General features: G+C 40.1%; 8 non-coding genes and 4 pseudogenes across 8 annotated transcripts; all 12 read right to left on the reverse strand.

Moving 5' to 3' along the window:
- Positions 1-8: 8 nt before the first annotated feature.
- Positions 9-126, reverse strand: LOC142512278 (5S ribosomal RNA; annotated as a pseudogene).
- A 681-nt stretch (positions 127-807) lies between these two features.
- Positions 808-918, reverse strand: LOC142511381 (5S ribosomal RNA; annotated as a pseudogene).
- A 763-nt stretch (positions 919-1681) lies between these two features.
- On the reverse strand, positions 1682-1800 carry LOC142508232 (5S ribosomal RNA). Its single transcript, XR_012806457.1, has one exon. It is a non-coding gene; the product is annotated as a 5S ribosomal RNA (ribosomal RNA).
- A 682-nt stretch (positions 1801-2482) lies between these two features.
- LOC142515406 (5S ribosomal RNA) lies at positions 2483-2601 on the reverse strand. Its single transcript, XR_012811253.1, has one exon. It is a non-coding gene; the product is annotated as a 5S ribosomal RNA (ribosomal RNA).
- A 681-nt stretch (positions 2602-3282) lies between these two features.
- On the reverse strand, positions 3283-3403 carry LOC142510257 (5S ribosomal RNA). The gene has a single exon (XR_012808380.1). It is a non-coding gene; the product is annotated as a 5S ribosomal RNA (ribosomal RNA).
- A 680-nt stretch (positions 3404-4083) lies between these two features.
- On the reverse strand, positions 4084-4202 carry LOC142515838 (5S ribosomal RNA). The gene has a single exon (XR_012811661.1). It is a non-coding gene; the product is annotated as a 5S ribosomal RNA (ribosomal RNA).
- A 684-nt stretch (positions 4203-4886) lies between these two features.
- On the reverse strand, positions 4887-5005 carry LOC142508208 (5S ribosomal RNA). The gene has a single exon (XR_012806433.1). It is a non-coding gene; the product is annotated as a 5S ribosomal RNA (ribosomal RNA).
- Positions 5006-5679: 674 nt separating this feature from the next.
- Positions 5680-5798, reverse strand: LOC142512377 (5S ribosomal RNA; annotated as a pseudogene).
- Positions 5799-6479: 681 nt separating this feature from the next.
- Positions 6480-6597, reverse strand: LOC142509888 (5S ribosomal RNA). Its single transcript, XR_012808034.1, has one exon. It is a non-coding gene; the product is annotated as a 5S ribosomal RNA (ribosomal RNA).
- Positions 6598-7822: 1225 nt separating this feature from the next.
- Positions 7823-7941, reverse strand: LOC142509564 (5S ribosomal RNA). Its single transcript, XR_012807732.1, has one exon. It is a non-coding gene; the product is annotated as a 5S ribosomal RNA (ribosomal RNA).
- Positions 7942-8624: 683 nt separating this feature from the next.
- Positions 8625-8743, reverse strand: LOC142515146 (5S ribosomal RNA). Its single transcript, XR_012811004.1, has one exon. It is a non-coding gene; the product is annotated as a 5S ribosomal RNA (ribosomal RNA).
- Positions 8744-9152: 409 nt separating this feature from the next.
- Positions 9153-9271, reverse strand: LOC142511789 (5S ribosomal RNA; annotated as a pseudogene).
- Between the last annotated feature and the right edge of the window lie 3274 nt (positions 9272-12545).

Here is a 12545-nt window from a genome sequence, read left to right on the forward strand (position 1 = left end):
GAAAAGAGGTGTAGCAACACGAGGACTTCCCAGGGGTCACCCATCCTAGTACTGCACTCGCCCAAGCACGCTTAACTTCGGAGCTCTTATAGGATCCAGTGCATTAGTGATGATATGATCACACCTGACATTGAGTAGGATGTTTATTCTTATATCCCTCGAGTACGTGTGGAGCGGGCGGCGATGGACAACACGCGGCACTGCTCTCGCCCAATCAGAACCATGAAGTTTGCGTTCTGGCGCGATGGCAGAGCTAGGATGGGTGACCTCCCTGGGAAGTCCTCGTGTCGCGACCGTTTACGTAAATTATGGCTAAAAATGTCGAAATAATTGTTTTAATGAGTTAACCGTCTCCGAAGTAATCTGCGTCATACCTTTCCGCACAGAACCGGCTCACGACAATAAAAATCGCTAATGTTTCCAGAAAATAGAAAAAAAAATCAGAAAAAGAAAATAGCGAATGTAAAGCCATTATTATGCCTGAGATACGACAAAATGGAACAAAAATAGAATTTCGAACTTCCTAAGCGGATTTCTCGAGGAAACAAAAGCTTAACAGAAGCGGAAAATCGCAAATTAGAGGGTCTTAGAGAAGGAATTCGGCTAAACTCTCGTCAGCTCATTGCGTAGTAATGAGTCTCATTTTTTTGCCCGTTTATAATAAAATTAGGCTACAATTTTGTCCAAATCCGACAGTTCCCAAGCTACGTTGATTTCACATGCCTTATTTGGTCTCGATCGAGATTTAGATGATTTGAGCCGAAAATCGGCTGTCAACAAGTAATCAAAAATAGAAAATCACGAAAAGGAGTGCAACACGAGGACTTCCCGTGACCCCTAGTACTGTTCTTGCCCAAGCACGCTTAACTTCGGAGTTCTGATGGGATCTGGTGCATTAGTGCTGGTATGATCGCACCCGACATTGAGTGGGATGTTTATTCTTATATTTCTCGAGTACGTGTGGAGCGGGCGACGATGGACAACACGCGGCACTGCTCTAGCCCAATCAGAACCATGAAGTTAAGTGTTCTAGCGCGATGCCAGAGCTAGGATGGGTGACCTTCCTGGGAAGTCCTCGTGTCGCGACCGTTTACGTAAATTATGGCTAAAACAGTCGAAATAATTTTTTTAATGAGTTAACCGTCTCCGGAGTAATCATCGTCATACCCTTCCGCACAGAACCGGCTCACGGCAACAAAAATCGCTAAATGTTCCCAGAAAATAGAAAAAAAAATAAGAAGAAGAAAATATCGGATGTAAAGCTATTATTATGCCTGAGATACGATGAAATTGAACAGGAATCGAATTTCAAACTTTCTAAGAGGATTTCTCGAGGAAACGGAAGCTTAACAGAAGCGGAAAATCGCAAATTAGAGGGTCTCAGAAAAAGAATTCGGCTAAAATCTCGCCAGCTCATTGCGGAGTAATGTGTCTCGTTAGTTTGCCCGTTTACAATCAAATTAGCAAATAATTTTGTCCAAATCCGGCAATCCCTGAGCAACGTTGATTTCACATGTCTTATCTGGTCACGATCGAGACTCAGATGATTTGAGCCGAAAATCGTCTGTCAACAAATAATAAAAAATAGAAAAACACGAAAAGGGGTGCAACACGAGGACTTCCAAGGGGGTCACCCATCCTAGTCTTTCAACAAGTAATCAAAAATAGATTAACACGAAAAGAGGTGCAACACGAGGAATTCCCAAGGGGTCACCCATCCTAGTACTGCTCTAGCCCAAGCACGGTTGACTTCGGAGTTCTGATGGGATTTGGTGCATTAGTGCTGGTATGATCGCACCCGACATTGAGTGGGATTTTTATTCTTATATCCCTCGAGTACGAGTGAAGCGGGCGGCGATAGACAACACGCGGCACTGCTCTCGTCCAACAAAACCATGAAGTTAAGCGTTCTGGCGCGATTGCAGAGCTAGTATGGGTGACCTCCCTGGGAAGTCCTCGTGTCGCGACCGTTTACGTAAATTATGGCTAAAATAGTAGAAATAATTGTTTATAATGAATTTACCGTCTCCGGTGCAAACTGCGTCATATCCTTCTGCACAAAACCGACTCACGACAACAAAAATCGGTAAACGTTCCCAAAAAATAGAAAAAAAATAAGAAGAAGAAAATAACGAATGTAAGGTTATTATTATGCATGGGATACGATAAAAAGGCACATGAATCGAATTTTGGACTTCATAAGCGGATTTCTTCAGGAATCGGAAGCTTAACAGAAGCGAAAAATCGCAAATTATAGAGTCTTAAAGAAGAAATTCGGCTAAAATCTCGCCAGCTCATTGTGGAGTAATGAGTCACGTTCGTTTGCCCGTTTACAATCAAATTAGGCTACAATTTTGTCCAAATCCGGTAGTGCCTGAGCTATGTTGATTTCACATGTCTTATCTGGTCCCGATCGAGATTCAGATGATTTGAGCCGAAAATCGTCTGTCAACAAGTAATCAAAAATAGAAAAACACGAAAAGGGGTGCATCACGAGGACTTCCCAGGGGGTCACCCATCCTAGTACTTCTCTCGCCCAGGCACGCGTAACTTCGGAGTTCTAATGGGATCCGGTGCATTAGTGCTGGTATGATCGCACTCGAAATTGAGTGGGATTTTTATTATTATATCCCTCGAGTACGTATGGAGTAGGCGGCGATAGACAACACGCGGCACTGCTCTTGTCCAATCAGAACCATAAAGTTAAGCGTTCTGGCGCGATGGCAGATCTAGGATGGGTGACCTCCTTGGGAAGTCTTCGTGTCACGACCGTTTACGTAATTCATCGGTAAAAATGTCGAAATAATTGTTTTTAATGAGTTAAACGTCTCCGGAGTAATCTAAGTCATATCTTTCCGCACAGAACCAGCTCACTACAACAGAAATCGCTAAATGTTCCGAGAAAATAGAAAAATAAAGAATAAGAAAAAATCGAATGTAAAGCTATTATTATGCTTGGGATACGATAAAATGGAACCGGAATCGAATTTCAAACTTCCTAAGCGGATTTCACGAGGAAACGGAAGCTTAAAAGAAGCGGAAAATCGTAAATTAGAGGGTCTTCGAGAAGGAATTCAGATAAAATCTCGCCAGCACATTCCAGAGCAATGAGTCTCGTTCATTTGCCTGTTTACAATCAAATTAGGCTACAATTTTGTCCAAATCCGACAGTGCCCGAGCTACGTTGATTTCACATGTCTTATTTGGTCCCGATCGAGATTCAGATTATTTAAGACGAAAATCGTCTGTCAACAAGTAATCGAAATTAGAAAAACACGAAAAAAGGTGCAACACGAGGACATCGCAGGGGGTCTCACCCATCCTAGTACTGCTCTAGCCCAAGCACGCTTAACTTCGGAGTTCTGATGGGATCCGGTGCATTAGTCCTGGTATGATCGCACCCGACATTGAGTGGGATTTTTATTCTTATATCCATCGAGTACGTGTGGAGCGGGCGGCGATGGACAACACGCGGCACTGCTCTCGCCAAATCAAAACCATGAAGTTAAGCGTTCTGGCGCGATGGTAGAGCTAAGATGGGTGACCTCCCTAAGAAGTCCTCGTGTTTCGACCGTTTACGTAAATTATAGCTAAATTAGCCGAAATAATTGTTTTTAATGAGTTAACCGTCTCCAGAGTAATCTGCATCAATCCCTTCCGCACAGAACCGGCTCACGACAACAAAAATCGCTAAATGTTCCCAGAAAATAGAAAAAAAAAGAAGAAGAAAATAGCGAATGTAAAGCTATTATTATAACTAGGATACGATAAAATGAACCGGAATCGAATTTCGGACTTCCTAATCGGATTTCTCTAGGAAACGGAAGCTTAACAGAAGCGTAAATTCGCAAATTAGAGGGTCTTAGAAAAGAAATTCGGCTAAAATCTTGCCATTTCATTACGGAGTAATGAGTCTCGTTTGTTTGCCCGTTTACAATCAAATTAGGAAAAAATTTTGTCCAAATCCGGCAGTGCCCGAGCTACGTTGATTTCACATGTCTTATCTGGTCTCGATCGAGATTCAGACGATTTGAGCCGAAAATCGTCTGTCAACAAGTCATGAAAAATAGAAAAACACGAAAAGGGGTGCAACACGAGGACTTCCCAGGGGGTCACCTATCATAGTACTACTCTCGCCCAAGCATGCTTAACTTCGGAGTTCTGATGGGATGCGGTGCATTAGTGCTGGTATGATCGCACCCGACATTGAGTAGGATGTTTATTCTTATATCTCTCGAGTACCTGTGGAGCGGGCGGCGATGGACAACACTCGGCACTGCTCAAGCACAATTAGAACCATGAAGCTAAGCGTTCTATCGCGTTGGCAGAGCTAGGATGGGTGACCTCCCTGGGCAGTCCTCGTGTCGCGACCGTTTACGTAAATTATGGCTTAAACAGTCGAAATAATTTTTTTAATAAGTTAACCATCTCCGGAGTAATCTGTGTCATACCCTTCCGCACAGAACCGGCTCACGACAACAAAAATCGCTAAATGTTCCCAGAAAATAGAAAAAAAAAATAAGAAGAAGAAAATAACGAATGTAAAGCTATTATTATGCCTGGGATACGATAAAATGGAACCGGAATCTAATTTTGGACTTACTAAGCTGATTTCTCGAGGAAACAGAAGCTTAACAAAAGCGGAAAATCGCAAATTAAAGGGTCATAGAGAAGGAATTCGGCTAAAATCTCGCAACCTCGTTGCGGAGTAACGAGTCTCGTTCGTTTGCCCGTTTACAATCAAATTGGCCTACAATTTTGTCCAAATCCGGCAGTGCCTGAGCTACGTTTATTTTACATGTCTTATCTGGTCCCAATCGAGATTCAGATGATTTGAGCCGAAAATCGTCTGTCAACAAGTAATCAAAAATAGAAAAACACGAAAATGGGTGCAACACGAGGACTTCCTAGGGGGTCACCCATCCTAGTACTGCTCTCCCCCAAGCACGCTTAACTTCGCAGTTCTGATGGGATTCTGTGCATTAGTGCTGGTATGATCGCACCCGACATTGAGTGGGATGTTTATTCTTATATCCCTCGAGTACGTGTGGAGTGGGCGGCGATGGACAACACGCGGCACTGCTCTCGTCCAATCAGAACCATGAAGTTAAGTGTTCTGGCGCGATGGCAGAGCGAGGATGGGTGACCTCCCTGGCCAGTGCTCGTGTCGCGACCACTTACGTAAATTATGGCTAAAACAGTCGAAATAATTATTTTTACTGAGTTAACCGTCTCCGGAGTAATCTTCGCACAGAACCGGCTCACGACAACAAAAATCGCTAAATGTTCCCAGAAAATAGAAAAAAAAATAAGAAGAAGAAAATATCGAATGTAAAGCTATTTTTATGCTTGGGATACGATAATAAAATGGAACATGAATCGAATTTCCAACTTCCTAAGCGGATTTGTCGAGGAAACGGAAGCTTAACAGAAGATGAAAATCGCAAATTAGAGGGTCTTAGAGAAGGAATTTGGCTAAAATCTCGACAGCTCATTGCAGAGTAATGAGCCTCTTTCGTTTGCCCGTTTACAATCAAATTAGGCTACAATTTTATCCAAATACGGCAGTGCCCGAGCTACGTTGATTTTACATGTCTTATCTAGTCCCGATCGAGATTCAGATGATTTGAGCCAAAAATCGTCAGTCAACAAGTAGTCAAAAATAGAAAAACACGAAAAGGGGTGCAAAACGAGGACATCCTAGGGGGTCACCCATCCTAGTACTGCTCTCGCCGAAACACGCCTAACTTTAGAGTTCCGATGGGATCTGGTGCATTAGGGCTGGTACGATCGCACCCGACATTGAGTGGGATGTTTATTCTTATATCCCTCGAGTACGTGTGGAGTAGGCGGCGATGGACAATACGCGGCACTGCTCTAGCCCAATTAGAACCATGAAGTTAAGCGTTCTGGCCTGACGGCAGAGTTAGGATGGGTGACCTCCCAGGGAAGTCCTCGTGTCGCGACCGTTTACGTAAATTATGGCTAAAACAGTCGAAATAATTGTTTTTAATGAGTTAACTGTCCACGAAGAATCTGTGTCATACCCTTCCGCACATAACCGGCTCATTACAACAAAAATCGCTAAATGTTCCCAGAAAATAGAAAAAAATAAGAATAAGAAAATAGCGAATGTAATGCTATTATTATGCCTGGGATACGATAAAATGGAATCGGAATCGAATTTCGGACTTCCTAAGCGAATATCTCGAGGAAGCGGAAACTTAACAGCAGCGGAAAATCGCAAATTAGAGGGTCTTAGAGAAGGAATTCGGCTAAAATCTCGCCAGCTCTTTACGGAGCAATGAGTCTCGTTCGTTTGCCCGTTTACAATCAAATTAGCCTACAATTTTGTCCAAATCCGGCATTTCTCGAGCTACGTTGATTTCACATGTTTTATCTGGTCCCGATAGAGATTCAGATGATTTGAGCCGAAAATAGTCTGTCAGCAAGTAATCAAAAATAAAAAAACACGATTAGGGGTTCAACACGAGGACTTCCCAAGGGGTCACCCATCATAGTACTGCTCTCACCAAGAACGCTTAACTTCGGAGTTCTGATGGGATCCGGTGCATTAGTGCTAGTATGATCGCACCCGACATTGAGTGGGATGTTTATTTTTATATCCCTCGAGTACATGTGGAGCGGGCAGCGATAGACAACACGCGGCACTTCTCTCGCCCAATCAGAACCATGAAGTTAAGCGTTCAGGCGCGATGGCAGAGCGAGGATGGGTGACCTCCCTGGGCAGTCCTCTTGTCGCGACCGTGTACGTAGTAATCTGCGTCATACCCTTCCGCACAGAACCGGCTCACGACAACAAAAAATCGCTTAATGTTCCCAAAAAATAGAAAAAAAATAAGAAGAAGAAAATAGTGAATGTAAAGCTATTATTATGCCTGGGATACAATAAAATGGAAACAGAATCGAATTTTGAACTACCTAAGCGGATTTCTCGAGGAAATAGAAGCTTAACAGAAGCGGAAAATCGCAAATTAGAGGGTCTTAGGGATGGAATTCAGCTAAAATCTCGCCAGCTCATTGCGGAGTAATGGGTCTCGTTCGTTTGCCCATTTACAAACAAATTAGGCCACAATTTTGTCCAAATCCGGCTGTATCCGAGCTACGTTGATTTCACATGTCTTACTTATATGGTCCCGATCGAGATTCAGATGATTTGAGCCGAAAATCTCTGGCCCAAGCACGCTTAACTTCGGAGTTTTTATGCGTCTGGTGCATTATTGCTGGTATGATCGCACCCAAAATTGATTGGGATTTTTACTATTATATCCCTTGAGTACGTGTTGAGCGGGCGACGATGGACAAAACGCGGCACTGCTCTCGTCCAATCAGAACCATGAAGTTAAGCTCGAAATAATTGTTTTTAATGAGTTAACCGTCTCCGGAGAAATCAGCGCCATACCCTTCCGCACAGAACCGGCTCACGACAACAAAAATCGCTAAATGTTCCCAAAAAAATACAAAAAAAAAATAAGAAGAAGAAAATAGCGAAGGTAAAGCTTATATTATGCTTGGGATACGATAAAATGGAACATGAATCGAATTTCGAACTTCCTAAGCGGATTTCAATAGGAAACGGAAGATTAACAGAAGCGGAAAATCGCAAATTATAGGGTCTTAGAGAAGGAATTCGGCTAAAATCTCGCCAGCTCATTGCGGAGTAATGAGTCACGTTCGTTTGCCCGTTTACAATCAAATTAGAAAAAAATTTTGTCCGAATTCGTTTGCCCGATCGAGATTCAGATGATTTGAGCTGAAAATCGTCTGTCAACAAGTAATTAAAAATAGAAAAACACGAAAAGGGTTGCAACACGAGGACTTCTTAATTGGTCACCCATCCTAGTACTACTGTCGCCCAAGCACGCTTAACTTCGGGGTTCTGATGGGATCCGGTGCATTAGTGCTGGTATAATCACACTCGACATTCAGTGGGATTTTTATTCTTATATCCCTCGAGTACGTGTGGAGCGGACGGCGATGGACAACACCCGGCACTTCTCTCGCCCAATCAGAACCATGAAGTTAAGCGTTCGGGCACGATGGCAGAGCTAGGATGGTTGACCTCCCTCGGAATTCCTAGTGTCACGACCGTTTACGTAAATTATGGATAAAACAGTCGAAATAATTGTTTTTAATGAGTTAACGTCTCCGGAGTAATTTGCGTCATACCCTTCCGCACAGAACCGGCTCATGACAACAAAAATTGCTATAAATGTTCCCAAAAAATAGAAAAATATAAGAAGAAGAAAATAGCGAATGTAAAGCTATTATTATGCCTGAGATAAGATAAAATGGAACCGGAATCGAATTTCGAACTTCCTAAGCGGATTTCTCTAGGAAACGGAAGCCTAACAGAAGCTGAAAATCTCAAATTAGAGGGTCTTAAAGAAGGAATTAGGCTAAAATCTCGCCACCTCGTTGCGGAGTGTTGAGTCTCGTTCGTTTGCCCGTTTACAATCAAATTAGCATACAATTTTGTCCAAATCCGGCAGTGCCCTAACTACGTTGATTTCACATGTCTTATCTGGTCCCAATCGAGATTCAGATGATTTGAGCCGAAAATCGTCTGTCAACAAGTAATCAAAAATAGAAAAACACGAAAATGGGTGCAACACGAGGACTTCCAAGGGGGTCACCCATCATAGTACTGCTCTCGCCCAAGCACGCTTAACTTCGCAGTTCTGATGGGATCCGGTGCATTAGTGCTGGTATGATCGCACCCGACATTGAATGAGATGTTTATTCTTATATCCCTCGAGTACGTGTGGAGCGGGCGGCGATGGACAACACGCGGCACTGCTCTCGCTCAATCAGAACAATGAAGTTAAGCGTTCTGGCGCGATGGAAGAGCTAGGATGGGTGACCTCCCTGGGAAGTCCTCGTGTCGCGATCATTTACTTAAATTATGGCTAAAAGAGTCGAAATAATTGTTTTTAACTAGTTAATCATCTCCGGAGTAATCTGCGTCATACCCTTCCGCACAGAACCGGCTCACGACAACAAAAATCGCTAAATGTTCCCAGAAAATAGAAAAAAAAGAAGAATGTCTTATTTGGTCCCGATCGAGATTAAGATGATTTGAGCCGAAAATCGTCTGTCAACAAGTAATCAAAAATAGAAAAAATCGAAAAGGGGTGCAACACGAGGACTTCCCAGGTGGTAACCCATCCTAGTACAAGTCTCGCCCAAGCACGCTTAACTTCGGAGTTTTGATGTGACTCGGTGCATTACTGCTGGTATGTCTGCACCTGACATTGAGTGAGATGTTTATTCTTATATCCATCGAGTACGTAGGAGCAGGCGGCGATGGACAACCCTCGGCACTGCTCTCGCCCAATCAGAACCATGAAGTTAAGCGTTCTGGCGCGATGGAAGAGCGAGGATAGGTGACACTCCCTGGAAAATCCTCGTGTCGCGATCATTTACGTAAATTATGGCTAAAACAGTCAAAATATTTGTTTTAATGAGATAACCGTCTAAGGAGTAATCTGCGTCATACCCTTCCGCATAAAACCGACTCACGACAAAAAAAATTGTTAAATGTTCCCAGAAAAGAGAAAAAAAATAAGAAGAAGAAAATAGCGAATGTAAAGCTATTATTATGGCTGAGATACGATAAAATGGAACCGAAATCGAATTTCGAACTTCCTAAGCGGATTTCTCGAGGAAACGAAAGCTTAACAGAAGCGGAAAATCGCAAATTAGAAGGTCTTAGAGAAGGAATTCGGCTAAAATCTCGCCAGCTCCTTGTGGAGTAATGAGTCTCGTTCGTTTGCCCGTTTACTATCAAATTAGGCTACAATTTGGTCCAAATCCGGCAGTGCTCGAGCTACGTTAGAGCGGGCGGCGATGGACAACACGCTGCACTTCTCTCGCCCAATCAGAACCATGAAGTTAGGCTCGAAATAATTGTTTTTCATGAGTTAACCGTCTCCGTAGTAATCTGCGTCATACCCTTCCGCACGGAACCGGCTCACGACAACAAAAATCGCTAAATGTTCCCAGAAAATAGAAAAAAAAAAAAAGAAGAAAATAGCGAATGTAAAGCTATTTTTATTTTCGAGATACGATAAACTGGAACATGAATCGAATTTCGAACTACCTAAGCGGATTTGTCGAGTAAACAGAAGCTTAACAGAATCGGAAAATCGCAAATTAGAGGCTTTTAGAGAAGGAATTTGGCTAAAATCTCGCCAGCTCATTGCGGAGTAATGAGTCTCGTTCGTTTGCCCGTTTACAATCAAATTAGGCTACAATTTTGTCCAAATCAGGCAGTGCCCGAGCTATGTTGATTTCACATGTCTTATCTGGTCCCGATCGAGATTCAGATGATTTGAGCCGAAAATCGTCTGTCAACAAGTAATCAAAAATAGAAAAACACGAAAAGGGGTGCAACACAATGACTTCTGTTGCGACTTTGATTGTTGCACTCCCAAGAGCAGGTTGTCCACAAGTAGTATAATTCGGTGAGTCCGAATATCGTATCCACAGGGAAGCTAAGGTAATTACAAGTCCACTACAATGTCTTTTTGTTTTGTTTTTGTTTTTTGTTTCTTTTTATTTTTAATTGTTTGAATCTTTAATGGGTAAATTTTAATTGTTCAAGTTTTAATTTAAGTAGTTGAGATTAAGGATCCACTCTTGGTATTTTAATAAAGTTAACATTAACGAACAATATTGAAACCCACTTAATAAAATGGTTCCAATATATTAAATAATCATATTTATATTATGTTATATATTTTTATCTTATAAGTATATAATATATACTAAAACTTATAAATGTGGTCAAGTATTTATTGTGCTATATATATTTGTAAACACTAAATCAAGGTTCCCACTTTAAATGGTTGGTAAAACCAAACTAACATTTAAATGGTACCAAGAAATTAATATTATGATATATTTATATATAGTAAATCAAGGTTCCCACTTTAAATGGTTGGTAAAACCAAACTAACATTTAAATGGTTCCAAGAAATTAATATTATAATATATTCATATATAATAAATCAAGGCATCCACTTTAAATGGTTGGTAATACCTAACTAACATTTAAATGGTTCCAAGAATTTAGTGTAACATATAGCAACAATAAATCAAAACTCCCACTTATAAGTATGGTATAAAAATGCTTAAAGAAATAAATATAACATAAACAATAAATAATGATTAAATAATATAAAACATAAATTCTTACCTTTTAGTAATCTTATTATCATGCCAAGAGTTTCACCTTTTCATCTCAACTTTAGGAAGTTAGCTATTCATTATTCAAAGTGTAAAACTTTGAATATGAAATTATCATGCTAATTATATTTAAATGAAGAAATAAAGGAAAAATATAGAGAGAAATATTATGAACTCAAAGGTTTGTTCATAGAATGAGGGATATCTCAATACATTACAATGCACCCCTATTTATAGCCAAATTTGGGAAGACAACCACAAATAAAATATTATTTTTTTACACAAAAGTCTTCATTGGTGTTCCAAGATATTATATTATATTACACATCACTTTTGAAAATCTTCTTCTTGGAATTTGCTTCTTCACATAAAAAGAAACATGTGGATAATTGAGTTGTCTAGTTGTGGTATTTTTTTCAAATCATTTGACCAAGTAATTTGAGAGATATGGTCAAAATACTAGAGCATGGTAAAACTGCCACTCCTTTGGTAACTTTATTTGTTGCTTAATTTGATCCCAATTGTGAGAGGATTTTTATCTCATGCTTGACACCAATATTGTAGATATTAACATCAACTTTCTACAGGTCCAAGAATCATCTTAATCCCATTTGCAACGCCAAGTTTATTCTTGTTTTATCGAACCTGTAAAAAATAGTAAAAACTTGTAATTACACAACAACTTATATTTTATACAATTTATTATAAAACATATAATATTTAAACATTTAATAAAACAAAAACTATATATTTATATTATAAAACATTTAATTAATGTACAATTTTTATGTTTATCACACCTCCCAACCAGCTTATTGCTAGTCCCTAGCAATTTAAGCGTTAATAGCAATACAAAACATATTGATTAATTTAAATAGAAATGTAATCAAAACTATCTAAGTGTTTAAATTAAATTTGAAAACTGTCAAAGTTATATCAAGATCATCATAATTATAATTTTTGAAATAATTTGAGATGATCAATTCAAAGCTTATTTCAGGTAGTTAAATGTACACGGCCTTCAGAAATTTCTAGTAAGAGTCTCAACTCCATATCCTCACAGGTTAATAAATGTTTCAATTTATGGCAACGATTTCTCTCATGGAGTTGGAATACAGATAAATGCTCAGAAAAATGGTTTACAGAATGCAGACAGACAAACGAGCCAAACTAATCAAAAGATAGAAAATCCATTGGTTCAAAATCTAGTTGTTCTTATTATATATTTTTTCCTGATATTTTTTTTTTTGCATAACTTCATGGAATCAGACTAAGTTTATGCTTCTTGACCACATATTTATTTAATTTGTACAATAAATTTCTCTCTCTTTTTT

The sequence above is a fragment of the Primulina tabacum genome, chromosome 10, assembly GCF_025594145.1.
Source record: "Primulina tabacum isolate GXHZ01 chromosome 10, ASM2559414v2, whole genome shotgun sequence".
Classification (NCBI taxonomy): domain Eukaryota; kingdom Viridiplantae; phylum Streptophyta; class Magnoliopsida; order Lamiales; family Gesneriaceae; genus Primulina; species Primulina tabacum.